This window comes from Diadema antillarum, unplaced genomic scaffold (assembly GCF_040938485.1).
Source record: "Diadema antillarum isolate AM-2024a unplaced genomic scaffold, OU_Dant_1.0 scf00000143, whole genome shotgun sequence".
NCBI classification, from domain to species: domain Eukaryota; kingdom Metazoa; phylum Echinodermata; class Echinoidea; order Diadematoida; family Diadematidae; genus Diadema; species Diadema antillarum.
In genome coordinates, this window is record NW_027271032.1 from 1,149,722 (window position 1) to 1,166,316 (window position 16,595).

Sequence of the window (16,595 nt, forward strand, 5' to 3'; positions counted from 1 at the left end):
GGGTGGCAAGATATCCCTCCCATATTCGAGGGAGCTTTTTAGAACTGAAATTCAACTTGTTATGGGCACTTTTCTGTTGGAATATCTGGAAATTTAAGTGCAAGTCCGTGGAAGGAGACATAGCAGGCGGATGCGGGAGGGGATAAGCCGTATATAGCAGTTAAACGTTTTGGTGCACACATTTTGTGGCATATATTTGGAAACCTCAAATTGTAGCCATATACTGTAGTCTATTAAGTTGATAACACGGGGGGGGGGGGGGGGGCAAACAGGGAGAAAGCGTGGGATAGTGCTATTCCCATCCTTCCCGTACGAGGGAGCTTTTGCCTTTTTTTAAAGTTGAAATTGAGATATCTCGCATACGCATTGATGGAATATTTGGGAACTTAACCAAAAAAAAAAAAAAAAAATGATCGGGGGAACTAAGAGAGGAAAGGATTGATTGAAAGGGGATATTCCCTTTGTACATGAGGAAACTATTGATTTTTTGGAATGTAAGTGATAATGGAAAGTCTTGTGCACTCAGAATTATTCAGAATCTTAAGGGATCGACCGCCCCCATCGCCCCCGCCCCCTTTTGCTACGCCGGTGTTTAGACGGGAACTTTATGTAAGGGCGGAATCTTTGGAAATTCAATTCAAGTGGGTCTTGTGATTTTCCCCAATTTTTCCTCTTTTTTCTGTCCTTTTTTTTAACGAACCAAATGTGTGTGTGTGTGTGTGTGGGGGGGGGGTCGGGCTGCACCCCCCCCCCCCGGTTCCGCGGCCCCTGTACATAAGTGAATAGGTAAAACATTACTTTACTTACCGTATACTTATTTTACTTCACTTTTCCGGAACGATGCTGTAGATCAGATAGTCAGAGCCTTTTCATCGATCAGAATTGAAATTACATAATGGTCGAAATTGTCAAGACCCAAGCAGATCCCTGCAGCTGCATCGATGAAATCCGTGGGTGCTGGAGGTGTTCGGATGCTGTACAGCACCCCTGACTAGTTTGTTCCATGGAGTGGGGGACGCATCCCCATTTAAACATGCAAAAATTGAAAAATAAGGAAATATTTAGCATACATGCACCCCGCTAATATAAAGACATACCTTTGTGTGTAGGCCCTATACAAACAGAGGACTACATATAAGGCTATCACACTGTTTTATGGTTGACCATGAATTACAAGTGTTCGTCATCATGCACTATATATTATTGTAGCTTCTGGATGTGGCAGGACTATGTGAGTCATCCTTTCATTTTCTCATTTGTTAACACTTTACTGTTTTTGGCCGTCCTCACCGGCTTAGGCCTATTATAGGCCCTATTGTTGGAAAAGATGGAAGGAATTTACGATACTAGTACTGCTCTGTCAACTATATCGCGAACATTCATCTTTCGCGAAGAACATATTCACAACCGGTCACTCCTCCTGTCACCGTAGCAACGCGATCATGGACATCTTTTTCCACCAATCTCTTTCTTCCTTCACTCCACGCCTCGAAGAAGTTTGGACACGACATTTGTTCCTGGAACAATATTGCTCCGCCGGTCTTCCATTTTTTCCAAGGACTTGTAGGGTTAGGTTTAGGGTGGTGGTAAGGTTTTAGGTTTAGTTTGATTGTAAATTTCACTGGTTGTATTTTGATCGTGGTTTGCGAATTTATATATCACCATTTTTATCACAAGTCAAGCCTGCATGGATGCATCAAGTAAGATATCTCCGATATTCTCTTCATGTGCAGGCCTTTGTAGCAACTGTAATTATTCATAACTAGCCACTAACAGTTGGGGGAAAGTCAAAGATCTACTATACACGTGGCGTATGTGGAAACATATCTTAGTACTTTGTATGTATGTATTATCTTTATTAGTTGGCTATCGTTTCTTTCTCACACAGTCGAATGTATGCCTACTGCCTATGAAACAATATTACTGATTTATTCTATATGTTTTGTTGAAAAAAAAGAATGAAAATAAAATGAATTGTTAGGAACGAAAGGTGTGGCAGGGAAAACAGGAGTTATCTGGTGTGAGGCCCAACTGCCACTTATAATTTTCATCCGCACTATATCAATCTAAACTTTCATGAACATATAGAGCTAGAGAATCAATAGGCTCCTGTGGATTTGTATATACTAAGTGCGACCGGAATGCATAGGCTTAAGTATGACGCCAGATATGGGTAATGATACTTTGGGCCTATCATCTTGGACACTTGCGGTTCTCGACTCATAGATGCAGAAGAGAAAGAGGGGAATGTATAATAGGGGATGTCATAATAGTGACCCACCCTTCCAGAGAGTGACATATATTATGTTCACATTCATCGTGTCTTCCAAGAGTGTGCTATGCTCATTTACGTGAAAGATGAAACGATAAGCTCTTTGTCTTGTGGGGTAAGCATGGACTGCATTTTTTTTTCTGAAACATATAGATGAGTAAATATGTCAGGCAAGTCGTTGGCTGATAACTGATACATGAATGTCCCTAAGTTGTATAAAAAAACAAATCAACAACCTTGAGGAATCTATTTTCAAAGAAGAAACAATTCGTGAGGTATAAAAACAGTTCAGTTCAGTTCAGTTTATTTTATTTCAGCACGGAACCTGCTTCAGCCAATGGCTGTTCTTCAGCTGGTCCGTGCCTGATATGAAAATCACATACTAGAGTATACAATCATCATGCATTGTACAACAACGAGCAGATCAAACAAACAAAACAAAATACAATACATTGATTAAAATAACAAAAATGCACACTAATACAAGAAAGTATATACCCCCCCCCCCCAAAAAAAAAAAAAAACCAAAACAAAACAAAACACAAAAAACAAAACACAAAAAGTTTAACCTCTCCCACGCCACCCCCGGTCCATTCATAACATAATACTGAGTATTCACATCAAGTTATATATATCTTTATCCTTCAAATATATTTCATAATTATCTCCATTTCAACCTTACACCCAAACAATAACCTTAAAACCAGCCAATGTCTTATTTTTTATATGTATTGATACTCAGGGAGTAACAAATCAACAACCTTAAGGAAGCTGTTTTCAAAGAAGAAACAAGTCGTGAGGATAATTTTAAAACCAGCTAGGTTGGCTAAGCGAATATAGCCCGTGTTGTATTTTGAAAATTTTCTCAATGTGTAATTTTGCTCAATGATTCCCCTAGGTAATAGTGTAATGTATACCGTCATTGAGATACGGTAAAATATGGAATATGGAATACAAGTTTTTGTTTTTGTTTTCAAATAAACTTTGTGAAATATGGTTGAGTTGGTAGAGAAGTGGCAGCAAAGCTGTGAAGACTTTTTTAATCTTCTTCTTTTTGTTTGTCAGCTGATTCTGGTACAGAAATGGCAGCAAAATGTCCCCCTTCCATCCTTAAAGGTCCTGTTTACCTTTGGGAACAGTGATTTTTAAAAAATGTCAAGATATGACATTTAATGCATATGTGTAGGTCTGTTGTATCACAAAACATCCTACCATATAAAATTTTCGCAATAAAGCCTAAAATATGAGGAGATATCAGTGTTTTTCTCAATAAACCATAACTGTAGACGGTTTAGTCTGGAAACATTTTTATTATAACTATTGTTCACATTTTGTGATTTTAACAACACTTAATTAACATTGATTTTACGGATAAAGTTTTTACAGTGGTTTCTATCCCTCACTCACATTTTAAAACTATTTTCAAGCACTACTGCTGGGTTTTTGTTTCATCTGCAAAAATGTATGCCTTTAAAAATGAATGGACGTCCCTGTTGCCATCATAAAATCGGCACCTCACTTTGAAAAACGTAGCGCCATTGCACCCCTAAAGGAGGGCATATTGAAATTGATGCATTACTTAGTACATGGAATCTCACGGAATATGAAGAGATTTTGGACATGTTGGAGTTTCATCAAGTATAAAAGGACTGATAACACAGGAATAACAGAACTGAAAACTGATGGTGTATAACACTACAGTCACTGATCCGATGGCACACGATGAAGCGCCGAATCGACAGTTCAAAAGTGCTTTCACCATGCAAGTAAAGGCCATCCCATGGCCTGAGGATACTACCCGCAAAATCAGATTTTAAAGAAAATAATGAAGGATTATTGTTCACACCTAAAGGTTATGAAGAAAAGTTGCTTTGTGGCTTGAAGATATACAAAACTCCTTTACCATGCCAGATTGTATAATTCCACGGGTCTTGAAGCAGCTGAGTAAACTCTGGCTCCCATTTTTGTGTGTGTAATGTATACCGCTTGTCATATGAATTGAGTGAAATACCAAACATACAAAATTATTGGCTAGAGGCAAATGTTGTGTCAGTCCACAAGAAACGAAATAGATCCACTCCCGTATTAAAAACGAAAACAAAAACAAAAACAAAACAACTACCGTCCTATTTCGCTTCCTGGTATCCTGCTCACAACCCAATGGGAAAAGTCCTAGCTAGCAATATTATAAATCATAAAGGGACGAAAATAACACTGTCTTCCCCTTCCAATATGGTTTTCGTATAAGAACACATCATGTGAACAACAATCAGTTGGATTCACAAGCGACCTACATGGATGAAGGGCGTCAAACGGATGTCATAGTCATGGACTTTTCGAAAGCCTTTGAAAAGGTTGGACATAAACGGCTTTTACTGAAATTGGACTTCTATGCGGGTATCATGGGGAATTCATGGGATTCAAAGCTTTCTCCATGGAAGAAGTCAGAGAGTCCTTTTAGATGGTATCAAATCTTCAATTTATAGCAGTAGCATCTGTTGTGCCATGATCAGAAGCGGTTAAGTCTAACTACACGTTGAGCAGCATAACCTTTGGAAACCGAATTATGAAGCATTTTATAAAGTTTTAATAGCTAAATCCAACGTTTGCGTGTACACAATATAGTATTGTAATATTTACATGTTTTAGCAGTCTTGACATGTTTTCCCCCACATCTCTGGAATTATGGAGTGGGTATGGGGGAGGGGGCAAGACCTGCAAAATGCTATTCCTGAATAATCGACAGAACCAGAATCGGAATCAGAACTATAACATGCTGTATACAGGTAAATCATGATTCTTTTAATATAGTAAGAAAATCGATATGTATATGTATATAGGCCTATGTATATATATGTATATATATATATATATATATATATATATATATATATATATATATATATATATACATGTATTTATATATATATATATATATATATATATATATATATATATATATATATATATATATATACATTTATTGCTGACCATAATGCGTTCATGTTCTGGATGATCAGTCGTTTGCTGGATATTATTTTTTTATTACAGAAACTCTATAAATTGACTGAATTGAATTTCATACTAAAAAAAAATCTCATCAAAACTCAAACTTATGTCAATAATCATTGTCAGGGAATGTTTATGTACACTATAAAGGACTGTTTACGCACACCTGTTCACACAAACCGTTTTTGAAAATCGATTGTTGCAACGCGATGCGAAAAATAAATAATATTGCATGCACGACCACGCGGGGAGACCAAAATCAGAGTGTGATGGGGGAATATTTGTTGAGAGTACAGAATATCTGAATGTTGATAAAGCTTGTTCGAGAGAGAAGGGGGGGGGGGGGGGGAGAGAAATCAATTCGTAGTTTCCTAAGTCACAGCTGTGGGCGAGCATGTAGTCACTCCAAGTGATGTATGGCGGATCTTTAGATTATTTTTTTTTTTTAACCACATGAGGACTGGTGTTCATACGCCTTGTAGAACATATAGTGCAGTTAGAATTGGTGATTTATTGAGGTATTTGAGGAAATGATCATGATCAGAGATTGGTTTGGGGAATATCATTTACAAAAATATGAAATAGAAGGGTATAAAATAGTATAAAGTTAACATTTTAGGGTATATAGAGGTGGAGTGATACGTCATGTACGTGGGGCATATCATGGAAGGGGAGAAAAGCGTTGGGAAGCAAACAAAAAAGTTTTGAGGTTTCTAGAGCATTACATCATTTTTATGGGAGGTACGATAGGATGGGAAGATGCAATCGAACGTCTCTTCTAGAAAATTTGATGTAAGTCATCTTAATTCTTACTTTTTTTGGAACATTACTGCTTAATTATTCATTGCTAATGTTACACTGCTTACAATATTAAGAATATGCATAGATGAAAGTGTTTTGATATACATTTGGAGATATTATTTTATAGGTATAAAGGGAATAATTCCTTATAGCATGCAGCGAGTACTGCGTAATAATTCAACTTCATGAAATTCTTCCGTGGAGTTGTTTTTACTACAACTGATTGACAAATCAGTGGGTTTTTTTTCAATCAGTTGCAATGAAAACAATTCGACGAAACGGAATTATTTTCTGGTCTGGTCTTAACTTCTTCCGCTTTCTGTTTCTCACAAACATTTGATTATTCGGGGCTTACAGCCAAACTAGCTTGCTTTTATGAAGGTCCCGTCAGATTTCGAACCCGATTTCTATTTCGACCATTTGTATTCATAATTACTGCATCTGGGTATTGTTTGTGTACATTCTTTCATTTGTATGTTATTGACAAGTATGAAAATTTGTGCTATTATTCTTAATGTAATAATGAGAAGTATATGAAATGAATTGAGACTTGAAGTTATTGAGATTTGTTATGTGCGCATTGTACACTATGGTCAACCGATACACTGATGACGTTCTGCACTTATATGATAAAATTTGAGCTTTTACATATACTATCATAGTCTCATAAGAGCAATATAAGAAGTCTGTCAATCGAATTGGTTTTGAAATACATGTATGTATATCGACGGTAAATAATTGTAGTAAAAATTAATGTAAAATAAGTAAACGTACAAGTAAGATAAATGTATAAATGTTGTAGGTTTGTTTCAAGATATTTTATACTGCTGTATTAGCTAAATATTTGATCAATGTAATGATAAGTTCTTTTTCTTCTCCAATGTTCTTTGTAGTTTTTTATAGGAAAACAATTGTATGAGCATTAATGTAAGGCCTGCTAAGGCAGCTCTCCGCGCAATGGTTCATTTATATTTCAATGCTCTTCTGGGCAACTCAACCTCTAGAAGCTACCCCCCCCCCCCTCTCAAAAATGAATGCAAAGAAAATAACTAAAATCTGTCGTGAAAATCGAACAAAGTATAGGCCTAAACAATAGATGTACAATTTCCATTTGCGAAACTACATGATATCGGGGGAGAAAAAAAAAATCACACAGTCATTCTGCACAAATGATTCAAGCCACCTGATGTGACTGCTTCATGCTCTCCCTGCAATTTGTCCACAAAAAATATCCGATTTTTTTTTGTTTTCTATTTATTAATAATCAATCAAAGGTGACCCCCTTTTTCTCTATATCACCACATAGCTGCAGTGAATTGTTGAATCTATCAATTTAATGGGCTGAATAACGTTTCTTTTGAAGCCGTGTCCAAAGAGGAAGCGATATTGAAACAAAACTGTTCATGCATGCAAAGATGTGTTTGACCATCGTGACATGATAATTACCTCATCTCATAGATAGATTGTGACTGCGACCATTATACCATACTACTCTTACCGCACGGTTTTATCTCTATACTGATCAAATCTCGTTTAACATGAACTGGATTTTAGCTTCAAATTTTAGAGGAGTACAGAGAACGAATACACAGACAGCGATGATAAAACACGAAAAAACAGATTAGGCCTACTAATAGTGGGATTCACACGGACACGAAACAAAATAGCGGGATACAAATCAGAGCGCAAATGCAGTGAATGGGACTAATGAGAATCTATGTCCCCTCCACCATCATGCAATAATTGTTTATACCCAACGTTCACTTATTGTTCTATCGCGTATTTCAGCTCCAATTCAGTCTTCCGATATCTTTTACAATGCTCATTACAAACATAAGACAAGAACGTCGACACACTTTGTCGTTTGGGCTAAATCCAGTGGTGGATCTAGCGGGGAACGCACCGAAAGAAATAAAAAGAAAAATGGAAGCAAGGCGGCGCGTGCGCCCCCTCCGGGCAGCGTTTTTTTTTAAGACGGCACAGATTGGGGCATGGCACGTGTTAAACCTATGGGAAAAACGTTGGGTTAGGGTTTTTGGTTAGGGTTAGGGTTAGGGTTAGGGTTATAGGGTTAGGGTTATAGGGTTGGGGTTAGGGTTAGGGTTAGGGTTAGGATTAGGGTTAGGTTAGGGATAGGGTCCCCAATAGATTTTTAGGGTCCCCAATCTGCGCCGTCTAAAAAAAAACACGCCTCCGGGCACCACCTCCCTTACGGAATTCCGGATCCGCCCCTGAAATCCATTAATTTCCTTCTCAATTTCCTGAGTATACAGGAATAGGAATGCGTATCAGATATTATAATATCTATATTTTTTTCTTCTATTGATACTATCCATCGTCTTGTACAGATCACACAGAACACTGTCAAGCATGTATTGTTCAAACACTTAAAATTGTTCCTCTCAACTTGTTCGAAGGTCGCTGTGAATTGCTGTAAATCTTTTGTGGTTGCTATTGATGAATGAATGATAACGATGTGTCAATCATTGAGTAAAGATTGTTTTCTTTTTCTTTCTTTTATCAAACAACCTTTAATCGAAGGTGCATGTAGACCAGATGCATTCATTTCATTCACTTCATTGTTATTCATTGTAACATTGAAACTATACAATACATGTACTCCCAGTTTCATTATGGGTAGACACGCATTTACATACCTTACTTGTATTATCGACATAAGTGCCATTTAAGCATACAGGGAAGTGAACCTACGTAAGTATCAGAAACTTGCAAAAGGCATGCGAAATACCAAAACATGCTGTTGCGCGCGGTTAGATGAAAATAGGGCGTTTGATAATTAAGGAATGAGGGGGCAAGTCTATAAAGACAAAACTAGAGCTATAATAATTGAAGATAACATGTACTTGTAGGGTGCAACATGGAGGATTTCATCCCTCGGAACAGGTAATGTCTTTTCATAATAACCTCGGGGCGCTCCTTGGGGCTGGTCGCAGTTAGTCTTTCCATACAGAATAAAGTGGCCGGGAGTGAAATGTCGAGAGACTGACAGGCAATTTTCACGTGACCATCCAGTTATAAACTTGATGGAAGTTTGAAGAGGAAGGGGTATTATGACCTGACTGCTAAACGGAGGAGAACCTCTTGCCTTTTATAGTACAACCAAGGAGGTAACGTATACGACTGGCGAGCTTTAGCTGTATACCTCCTACAATATTAACCCATTAGTAACTGAACCGCCCGAAACCGCCCGTCTTACTCCCTAAAACGCCCGAAATCGCCCTTATACGCTTTTGTATAGTTTTATGCTTTATTATCTTTATTGTTTTCATATTATAGAATATATAATTACGTGATTTGAAAGAGGTCAAAGTATGTCAGAATTATTTCTGTGACACACCAGTCTTTTGGTAAAGTCTTAATAGGTTCTCAAATAAACATAACCTATAATAGACAAAATAAACATGTGAGCTAGTTTGCATAATTTAGAAAGTTGTTAAATATCATTTCATTTCATTTCATTTTACTTTCATTTTATTGTTTCTGCATGGTACAAATAATCACATTTTTTTGTACTTTCTATATATATATATATATATATATATATATATAGAGGAAACAATGAGCCATTATTTACGGAATCTTCAGTTGCTAAAGGGTTGCGAAGTGCTTTAAATTGTGGTTGTCTTCACATTCTGGCCGCCTAAGATTTCTGCAAATTAATTGATCAATGTCAGTCATTATGATACATCAATACTCTTTCTTCTCAATATCATCGTCAGTGCTGTAACTATAACCAACGATCCCCAACGCAACAAACAAACAAACAAACAAACAAACAAACAAACGAACAAGCGATCCCGGTGCTCTTGAAGATTAAAACGATCTTTAGATAAACAATAATAATCGAAATCTTTGGCGTTGTATATTATGTCACCAAGTAGTATACGTATAACTGACTAAGTGTGGACTTGTGGTGCTGTTATCTTTCCTTTGTTTATGCTTGTCAATGATGATGGCGTTTAATCACTATCTACATCAGTCTCTTTACTCATGACACCAGTATAGCTGCAACCGTGTTGGTTATTTCCATATCTCATATCTACAAAGGAGTGCCGTTTCAAACAGATATGACAAGCTTTTTGAGTTAGAGGGAACGTTGATAAACACATCCAGACATTCTGTTGAAAATCGAACACAAGTCTCTTCAATTAGGAACGGAACATGATTAAGCTGCGGGCGATACTTATCGTAAGTTTTTGGGCCATGGTCTTCACTATATAGCCTTATGTGTATGGTGAGTATCTTACTTGTGTGTGTGTGTGTGTGTGTGTGTGTGTGTGTGTGTGTGTGTGTGTGTGTGCGTGCGTGCGTAATACAGTAAATCTCGCTTGTGCAAACTAATGAGCATTCCCACTTACAATTCTCGCTGTTGTTAGTTTTTGTTTCGAAACCTATAATAATTCCTTCTTCAGCCAGGTGTAAATCAGGCAGGGCTTGGGGGGGGGGGGGGGGGGAAGGAGGGTGGTATTGGGGGAGTGAATTTTGACAGGGGTCATGCAGAGCAGTTACTATACCAGACATGTTTGTATACGGTATATCCGTGCCTACCCCAAGGGTAGAGAACATAACGGTTTTCCGCTCAGTTTCATGATATGGTCATCCTTTTTTTTTTTTTACTTAAAAGACGCGATTTGGGCTGGTATGATTTTCAAGGTGTCATTCAAAATCTAGTTCTGGTTATTTATATTACCAATCTACAATCTAGCTACCAGTTTCCACAAAAATATCCCTTAATTAAATCAGAAGCACTCGTTTTCGTCAAGGAGCGTCCAAATATATTTCCCTCTGCTTTCACCAGTGGTATACAATATTTGGTTATTGATATAAACTGATTATTATTCTTGGTATTCAACTCAAAGTGCTAACTTGCATTTCGCTTGTTTATATTACAGTAATGCACATCTGGAATGAAGGACAATGTTAATAGACTCCTCGATACTACATTATATCAAGCTCTCTGGGTAAAAAAAGAAAAAGAAAAAAGAAGCAATTATAGATAAATGAAAGTTGGCACAGTCATAATACCAATTCATGACAACGGTTATATTTCTATTCCATAAAATCTGGGCCCTGTTTTATGAAGAGTTAAAATTGATTATAAAGTTGATTTCTATGATAAGTCTATGGCAGCCTGTGTGTTAAGGAAATCTAAGATTGATTTTATCTTTTAATAAAACAGGGCCCAGAGACCTATTGCTATACTGACTTTTCCAAGCTATTCGAAAAACTTGTTCAAAAGCGGCTTCTTTCTATGTCACATAAAGATTATGTGCCAAACAATTTGGATTACGACCTCATAGTTACTCAACTGGTTACAGCTCGTTATTCCGAAGGTTCGTAATTCCGAAGGCTCTTCAGTCCGAAGATTCGTTATTCCGAAGGTTCGTTTTTACGAATTTCATTTTCGGATGAACAAATCTTCGGAATAACGAACCTTCGGAATAACGCCACAAATGTTCGGATTAACGAATCCTTTTTCATTTTCGGATTAACGAACCTCTAGGTATAGGGAATTTGTGTGTTTCGGATTAACGAACCTTCGGAATAACGCACCTTCGGAATATCGAACCTTCGGAATAACGAACAGCACCCACTCAACTTATGGCTCTCTATACTAGTACTTGATTTTTGTGATAAACTTGTGAAGGCGTTTGAGAGTTTGTCATTGTGTATTTTTAGACCTTTCTAAAGCATCAGCCATGATTATTCTTTAACACAAATCAATCTCATTTGGCATCAGAAGGGACACTATAAAAGCTATCTTTAAAAAAAAAAATGTATGGTGTACACCATGACCGGTCATGTGCAACATTGAATGATAAAATAAGCCAAAGTTCAAGATTGAGGTTTTTAGCAAATAAACTGAAGCTGCTGTTGATGAGACATCATGTGATTTTCAAAGCAAGATATAAAGTGATTATAGATGTCAACAATTTCAGAATTTTGTCTAGCATAGCAGGTGTCAGCCTTCCAGTAATACATAGAACAACATTTTTAAGAGAAACACTTGGCGACAACCTGACATGGAAAAAAACATGTGGAGGTATTATAAAAGTATTTAGGGCGATTGGAGCAATAAATACCTATAGCGTAAGTGCAATAGTTCCCTATTATGTACTCCTAAGTTTATGTTTCACTATATGAACTTGCCATATTGTATCATGTATTGCAATGTCATCTGGGGGAACTGTGCTAAATCTCTTTTAAACCTATTTACATTCTACAAAGATGTGCCATAAAAATTATTAACCACCCACAGCTCCAAACCCAAAGGGGGCCCTTGTTTAAAAGACTAAAATTGTTGTTAGTGTACGCATTTAACAAATTTGCAATTTATTTGTACATTATTATCTTGCCGAATTTTCTTGACACTTGTTTATCTAACACGAAAGTAGAATTGCATACAATACTCAACGAAGTAATAATCAAATTTCATTCTATAACAGTATTTCACGTACTATATGGAATATCTTACCAGATACTATATATCACCGTTAGTCTTTCGTCTGAGCTATAGAACTAGACGCAATTAATCACAGCCCTGTACACAACATGCACTGAGACATGAAAAATGCTTTTAAAATGTTGTTTGATCTTGAACATTCAATCAAAACTTAATTTGCTTTCTACCAATCAGAATCAAAGTAGACGCTGAAGCTCGTCCATGTATTTCCATGGGCTCAAATTTGAACTTAACTTGGGTTTGATTTTATCGAGGGGAGTACTCAACTCGATTTATGTTTGAGCCTGTGTGTAGGTTTTATTCTCAATATGTTTGATTTCAACAAATGATTTATGCAACATAAATAGTCCAGGTTATAGACGTGTCAAAGCGGTGAACACAGGAGCTGTATATTCAATATTGTCACGGAAATTTGATAAAAATCAATCAAATTGCTTAGTAGTTACTTAGTAACAGACTTGCGATAAGGAAATGCGCACGTCATGGATGATCAGTTTGGTTGTGATCACTTTATATTTTGTACCAATAGTTGACTGTAGACTGAATATATAGCATTCATTCATTCATTCATTCATTCATTCATTCATTCATTCATTCATTTATTTTTTCATCTCCAACAGAACTTGTAAATACATTTTTTTTTGTATCTTATCCAAGTTACGTCTCTTACCAAAAGAAACCTTAATTACTCTGTATAATGCCATAGTTATGCCTCATTTAATGCACTGTAATGTAGCTTGGGGAAATACTTATAAGACTCATATAGATAAGTTGATTGTTCTTCAGAAAAAAGCTGTAAGGTATATTACAAATTCAAACTATAGAAGTCCAAGTTTGCCATTGTTTATTCAACTTCATATTTTGCCATTTGAAAAATTAGTGATCTTGAGTTGCTTGATTTTTATGTTTAAGACACAAGGTGATCCGAAATCTTTCATGAAGGATGCGTTTGTGTTAAATTCTACCGTTCATGCTTATAATACGCGTAAAAGTAATTTCATTCATCAACCCTTTGTAAGAACTCAAACTGCCCAAAATTCATTTGTATATGTTTGTATTAGAGAATGGAATAATTTGCCATTGAGAATTAGGTCAGCCTCAACACTATCCACCTTTAAACGTACATGTCGCATTTATCTTGAGGGGAATTTGTAAAACAAGAATTGATCAGGGAAGCTGAATTTAAAAGTATAGTAAAATATAAAGTATCTTTCGGCAATTTCATGTGAATTACATGTATGTGCATGAGCGTTTTTGTGACACGTGTTTGTGTGATTGAATGTGTGTGTGTGTGTGTGTGTGTGTGTGCTTGTGTTGCATCTGTTCTATGTAAATATGTTACTATTATACTTCTTGTTAATATGTTTAAAACTTTAGTATGTTTTGTTTTATATGTTTATCCGGGACCCCTTTTTTTACAAGCTCTGCTTCTTTTGGGGTCCCAAACCATTCATTATTCTTAATGCTGTATCCTTTTGTAAAATGTCAAATGTTTAATGAATTGGTTAAATAAACTTGAACTTGAACTTGATTTTTTTTTCTCACATAAAACATAAGTACATGACATTATATGTGTCAACAATTACAAAATATGAAAAATTCAACAAAACTCTAAACATTCTAATTGCACAATAATCATATTCGAAGGTCTAAATTAAACTGATTGTTTTTGCTCATGAATTAATTCTTTTATCGTGAGCAAAAAAAAGAAAAAGAAAAAGATAATTAAAACATGAACCATGAGTGGAAATGGAAGCATCACGACAGAGAAAGTGCCACTGTGAACAGTTTTCAAAGCCAGATGGTTTATGGATCATTACGTATTCATAGTAGCAATTCAATGGCTGTCTGGTTTCATCTGCACGTGTTATTTGGTCAATGTAAAATTAGTTGATCTTGTTTTCTTAATGTATACAACTCTAACTCCTGAACACTCTGTGTTATCGCTCCTCTTCTCTTCTCTTCTCTTCTTTCAACTTTTCCTATATTCGGGTTATCCCCTTTTTGTCCATTAATTTAGTTTTTGTCTCGTTATATCCCCAATTGTATTGTCCTCCCCATCCCCAGGCAAAAATGGCCTTGAATATACTCGGAAGTTCACGTTATTTCTTTCTGTGTGTATGTATTTTGTTCCTTCAGTTGAAAATAAGAGAAAATTTATGGTAACAAACTCAAATGCTTATCGATAACGGTCTCCATGCACCGCCGGTATACCATGAAATATAATCATGTACGTATATCATTTATGATTCATATTCCTTATGAGTACTCGTTTACACTTTCATGTGAACATTTTTGATTTTGTCGTATTGATTTCTTCCACACAAGTGGAGAAACGGAACAGAGTGGATACTAAGTACTAGTAGTTCATAAAACATGATGGCGTAATCTTTTCTAGTCGGTAGAGGGCGCCCTCCGATCAGCTTTGTTTGCGCTGTTCGATATGCGCGAGGAATAGTACACGGGGGGGGGGGGGATTTCATGAAGCGTTTTGGTCAGATATTTTTCTGACAAACTGTTACAAGCTTCTGAAATCCTTGCATCTGATTGGCTGAGAGCAAATTTGTCCGACAACTTTGTCGGACAAAATGCTTCATGAAATGCCCCCCTGATTGCCGAGGCATGGAGGTGAGAAGAAATCTCACCTCCTTGGGCATAGAAGGTTGTTACGAGAGAGAAATCTCACCTCCCTGGTAGAAGGTTGTTACGCGAGACCAGTCATGCACCGGCCTTGACACGCCAGCGCCTAACAAGAACGTTATAAAGAGAAAAAGAATATGTATACATGAATATTGTCAGCTTGCAATCTAAACAAACTTCATGAAAGGTCGACAAAAATAATACCCACTATCCATTGAGGCTGGGCTCACGCTTGCCCTCACACTTAGAACAAAAATTCCCTCTTTTGATTCCCTTTTCGGTGTAGATGCACTTTATTTTTGCACGACAAGTGCAAAAAAGCGTCACAAAGTAACAAAAACAAATCAGCAAAGTGGAAGGAATCAGGGGCGGATCCAGGAATTTCGTAAAAGAAAAAAAAAAGGGGGAGGGAAGCGCAGTTTATATTGCTGGTGCCACTTCATGAAGCGTTTTGGTCAGATATTTTTCTGACAAACTGTTACAAGCTTCTGAAATCCTTGCATCTGATTGCAGCGCTTCAGAAAATTATGTATACATTATCCTACAAGATAGAATACCGTTCAGCTCTGTCACCTGTCTGAAGGCGGGCGTACGAACGTCATGCAATATGCCTCCATTTTATCCTCAAATTTCAGGGGGGATGATTGTACAGGCCATCCCCCTTCCTCCATTTCAGGGGGGAGGGATTCATCCCCCCCATCCTCCTGAATTTTTAATGGTTAAAAGAGATTTTAGAAAAAGAAAATCTCATTTTTATTTTCATAATCACCCTTTCATGTCGATTTCAAAAGCTGTTTATTAACTCTTGAATTACCATTTTGGTAAGTTTTTTTTTTCTTTTTACCACCGATTTTTTTTTTTTTTGAGGGGGAGGGGGGGGGGGCACGTGCCCCTATTTTCAGAATTGAAATTCAGCCATCTTTGGGTGAAACATTTAAATAATTTTCTATCAAAAAAGTTAAAACATTTCCACATCTCGGGAGTTACGAGAAGGAGCAAAATGATATGTTTGTCCCCAATACTTTTATGGGGGAACCATCCCCCTCCATCCCCTCCATCGACGCCTCTTTAAGTGAAACATCTGCTGCACACTCTTTGATAAAATTCAATGAAATACGTCAATCTCAAAAGTGTGCAAAGTCTATCGAAAGGAACCCGGTACAGGAGCTTTTGCATATTTCTCATTGCAATTCAACGATCCGGTGCATAGTTCTGGCGGTATATAGTTGGACAATTTTCCATGAAGAAAGTTCGAGATTTGTCCTCATCTCGGGAATTGCTTGGGGGACAAATGATTTGTCTACCCCCAACATTTCCTTAGGGGCGGGGCAAATGCCCCTTTGCCCCCCGAGATAGATTCGATGCCCCTGATCATCCCTGGGTATATGC

General features: G+C 37.0%; 1 protein-coding gene across 1 annotated transcript in view; it reads left to right on the forward strand.

The window, feature by feature from the left end:
* The window catches only part of LOC139721415 (alpha-2,8-sialyltransferase 8F-like), a 59,623-nt gene that overhangs the window by 303 nt on the left and 42,725 nt on the right, over positions 1-16,595 (forward strand). The window lies entirely within an intron of this gene.